Source organism: Ornithorhynchus anatinus, chromosome 3 (assembly GCF_004115215.2).
Source record: "Ornithorhynchus anatinus isolate Pmale09 chromosome 3, mOrnAna1.pri.v4, whole genome shotgun sequence".
Taxonomy (NCBI): domain Eukaryota; kingdom Metazoa; phylum Chordata; class Mammalia; order Monotremata; family Ornithorhynchidae; genus Ornithorhynchus; species Ornithorhynchus anatinus.
The window spans coordinates 83,516,590-83,521,178 of NC_041730.1; the positions used below are offsets into that span (position 1 = coordinate 83,516,590).

A 4,589-nucleotide genomic window follows, 5' to 3' on the forward strand; every position below is an offset into this window, starting at 1 on the left:
CTTCTTAAACACCTCCAGTGGTTGCCAATCAACCTCCGCTCCAAACAAAAACTCCTCACTCTAGGCTTCAAGGCTCTACGTCATCTTGCCCCTTCCTACCTCTCCTCCCTTCTCTCTTTCTACTGCCCACCCGCACGCTCCGCTCCTCTGCCACCCATCTCCTCACCATCCCTCGGTCTCGCCTATACTGCCGTCGACCCCTGGGCCACGTCCTCCCGCGGTCCTGGAATGCCCTCCCTCCTCACCTCCACCAAACTAATTCTCTTCCCCTCTTCAAAACCCTACTTAAAACTCACCTCCTCCAAGAGGCCTTCCCAGACTGAGCTCCCCTTCTCCCTCTACTCCCTCTACCGCCCCCCCTTCACCTCTCCGCAGCTTAACCCTCTTTTCCCCCCATTTCCCTCTGCTCCTCCCCCTCTCCCTTCCCACCCCCTCAGCACTGTACTCGGCTGCTCAACTGTATATATTTTCATTACCCTATTAATTTTGTTAATGAAATGTACATCGCTTGATTCTATTTAGTTGCCATTGTTTTTACGAGATGTTCTTCCCCTTGACTCTATTTATTGCCATTGTTCTTGTCTGTCTCCCCCGATTAGACTGTAAGCCCGTCAAATGGCAGGAACTGTCTCTATCTGTTGCCAACTTGTTCATTCCAAGCGCTTAGTATAGTGCTCTGCAAATAGTAAGCGCTCAATAAATACTATTGAATGAATGAACAATCAATCATATTTAGTGAGTGCTTACTGTGTGCAGAGCACTGTTCTAAGCTCTTGGCAGAGTACAATATAACAGAGTTGAATAGATATGTTCCCTGCCCACAGTGAGCTTACAGTCTGGAGAGGAAAAGTCGGTCAGATCATCATGAACCAATTTGTAAAGTCAGCACATCTCTAGTCTGTAATAATAATGATGATATTTGTTAAGCATTTAATATGTGCCAAGCACTGTTCTGAGTGCTGTAATCTCCTGGTGAGTAGAGAACATGTCTACCAACTCTGATGAATTGAACTCTCCCAAGTGCTTAACACAATGCTCTGCACACAGTAAGTGCTCAATAAATACCACTGAATTATCGATTTGGGATTCACGACAGACCTGAAAAACACTAAAGGCATTTTCAGGGAAATCCTACTTACATCCAAAGATTTCCAATGGCAAGCCAAAGTTGAATGCTGCCACTGAAGTCTGCTACCTTGATAGTATATATCCAGGGATGGATAGTCAGTGAGTAAAATCTAGAAGATTATGATGTCCCTTGAGAGTCACATGGACACTGTGGCAACTCAGGAAACCAAGGAACAATTCTGTAGCTGTGAAGCTTGGAGTTATCACAGGTAAGCTTGCCATCTAGAGCAATTTCACCAATGCCATCTATGATTCACGTTCACAAATAAGTGGGAAGGTGAAGATGTCCTAAAACATGTCCTAAAATGTCCTAAGCTCACCCACACTGAAGCAATGTTTGTTATGCCCCACCTTCACTGGAAGAGAATGGAAGGAGAATGGATAGCCAACAGCTACTCTATGGGGCAATTGTCCTGTCTTATGCTGTCGAGTCATCTCTCACCCCTCGAGACTCCATGGACACATCTCTCCTGGAATGCCCCACCTCCTCCTGCAATCGTTTTGGTAATGTATCCAGAGTTTTCTTGATAAAAATATAGAACTGGTTTACCATTGCCTCCTTCCGCACAGTAAACTTGAGTCTCCACCCTCAACTCTCTCTCATGCTGCTGCTGCCCAGCACAGGTGAGTTTTGATTGTAGCAGATTGTCTTCCACTGGCTAGCCACCTCCCAAGATAGGAATGGAATAGACATGCTTCTGCTTGACTCTCCCTCCCATAGCCGAGATTGGTAGAGTACTGGAAACTCTCCAGGGGCGACCCTGGGTGAGGAAGGGGTGGCGGAGCAATTGTAAGCAGGGACAATAGGAAAAATAATCTAAGGACACAAAGTGCAGTGCATTAAATGGATGAGGTTGGTGGAGAGACAGCTTTTACAGGCAGGGGACAGGATATGTAGACTGGAGAAATGGACTTTTCTGTTCCCAATGCTTTCCTCTGGGGGAAAAAACAAAACAAAACACAAACTGCCTTGAAGTAAAGAAGGATGGTCTTTATTTTACTTCTGACCATCTTCTTTTTGCTCCCCATCAATGAATATCACCTGATTCAATTCTGAAAATGTTCTGGTATGATTGCGATGCCTCCTAGAAGGGGAGGGAGGGAGACAGAGGGAGATGGAGAGAGAAAGAAAGGAAGAAAAGAATTGCGAGACCCAGTGGAATCCCTTAGGGTCCAATGTCAGGACCCTGAGGGTCCCAGGCTATTCCCAACCCCCAAGAGATCCCAGGCTGGAGGACTCTGGTCAAGCCATATAGGAGAGGAAGAGTAGAGATGGTTCTTGTCACCGGCTAATCCTCTGCAGGAAGCACACATCAACCTACTTTTCCCAAATGATGGGAGACTGTATGCCACAAACGTGGAAGGCTTGCCTGGAAGTTAAATTGTGCCTCTTGAATAACTACTAATTACTATTAAATGGTATCACTCACGTGCTCACCTGAGCTTTCATTTGATCATGCAATTTTGAAATTCACATCCAATTACTTGTTCAGATCTTTCATTCTAAAATGTACTGTTTTCTGCTTTGTCTTTGTTCTTCCTGCTTTACTATCTGCAATATTTTTCTTTTGGTCTTCCCCCATTACAAGTTGAGCCCCTTGAGGGCAGGAATTGTGGGTTATGCTATTGTTGTAGTCTCTCAGGTTCTCAGTACAGTACCTAGAAAATAAGAATGTGCTCAGCAAATGCCACTGATTCTATCACTAGTAATTGGAGCCCCACCAAGCACCCAGTTTCCCCACCCCTTTGCCAAAGAGGTTCTTGACTGTTTTGTTCATCATGCTCCTGAACTTTTTCCTCTTTCCAAGCAGACTCTTCCTCTCTGGGAATGGTTCTATTTATCTTTGTTCTGCCCTGTGATGGAATCTATCATTGTACTGATGGGAAATAACTGAAAAGTTCTTCCACATCATCTAGCAGGATTGAATGTCAAAAGGTTAAATCACGTCACTCGTCTATACTCATTGAGCCCTGTGTGGGGAATATTTACATTGACAGAGAAGAAAACACATTTAAATTGTTTTCAGTGTTCTAAGAAATGAGCTAGTACATGGGTGATGCAAATGTATAATCCTTAGTAATGAGTTCCTAGACATAAAACACCCCAAGGCGAAATTTTACAAAAACGAGACTTAATGCAATAGATTCTGGTTTATTTCAACATAAAGAGTTGTTTAAACATTTTAAGAGCTTGGCTCTTTCAAATTATAAAAATAATTAGGTTCTGAAAATGTAAGTGATCCATTTGACACTTGGAAAGAAAACAGGTATTCGTTTTTAAAAATTAAAACATAAACCTAATGTAATGGAATTGGAAATAGAAGTTACACACTCCCAAATCTCCCTCTAGAAGAATTTCAAACTCAAATTTTGACCAGGGGAGCTTCTGTTCTTTAATTAAAACAGTCAAGTCACTGAGTGGGCCACAGTTTCCGAGAAATCAAAATGAATGTTTGAAAGCAAAGGCGGTAGAGTTCAAAGAAGAATTCTGAGTAAATTGTGTTCTTGGTGAAGTTCTCAGAAATCAGATTTCCAGGTTATCTCACTCCAAATTTCCCACCCAATGTCTGACCTTGACAGAACCAATTATCTTCCATGTGCCTAACCCCAAAATGAATATGTTTCAGACTTTGAGAAAGGCCACGAGCCAGGAATTTTTCCCCTACCCTGGTACCAGGATGCTTGGAGAAACTATAGGATGGTTGGCTACCTGGACACTCATCTTCATTGTTTGGGACATAATTTCCCAAAGCCAAGATTTTAATCTCTATACCTTAACTTTCTTTCTGGTAACTCAATATGGACCCTCTTGTCTTATGCTATCAAGTTTTCTCTGATCCATAGTGACTCCATGGACACATTTCTCCCGCAACGCCCCACCTCCACCAGCAATACAGTCTTCTTAGTAAAAATACAGAAGTGGTTTAGCTTTGTCTTCTTTCGTGCCATATACTTGAGTCTCTGCCCTTGGCTCTCTCCCATGCTGCTGTTGCTCAGCACAGGTGAGTTTGACTTGTAGCAGATTGCCTTCTACTTGCTAGCCACTGGCCAAGCTAGGAATGGAATGGGTAGGCCTCTGCTTGACTCTCCCTCCTATAGCCAAGACTTGTAGAGTACTGGAAACTCCCCAGGTATGATCCTGAGTGGGGATGGAGCTTTTTATCCATTATTTTTTTCAAAACCCCTCTTGAACCCACTAATATTTCAGCTATGCAATTTCATCTGGGTTTCAAGTCTGCACGCCTGCCACTTGGTGGGTGAAGTGTTTCCTTTCATTGTTTGGATCTTACCACCTGGAAGTTTCCTGGGTGCACTTTTTTCCTAGAGGTTTGAATTTGGGTAAAGAAAATTGATCTTCACCCTGTTCGTGCCCTTCGTGATTTTTCAGGCTTCTATGATGTCCTTCTTCAGTCTCTCTCTTTTCAGAGTTAAGGGCCATGATCTTTACAATCTGCCTTCCT

General features: G+C 43.4%; 1 non-coding gene across 1 annotated transcript; it reads right to left on the reverse strand.

Moving 5' to 3' along the window:
- Nucleotides 1-4,139: 4,139 nt before the first annotated feature.
- Nucleotides 4,140-4,277, reverse strand: LOC114810992. The gene has a single exon (XR_003758677.1). It is a non-coding gene; the product is annotated as a small nucleolar RNA SNORA7 (small nucleolar RNA).
- Between the last annotated feature and the right edge of the window lie 312 nt (nt 4,278-4,589).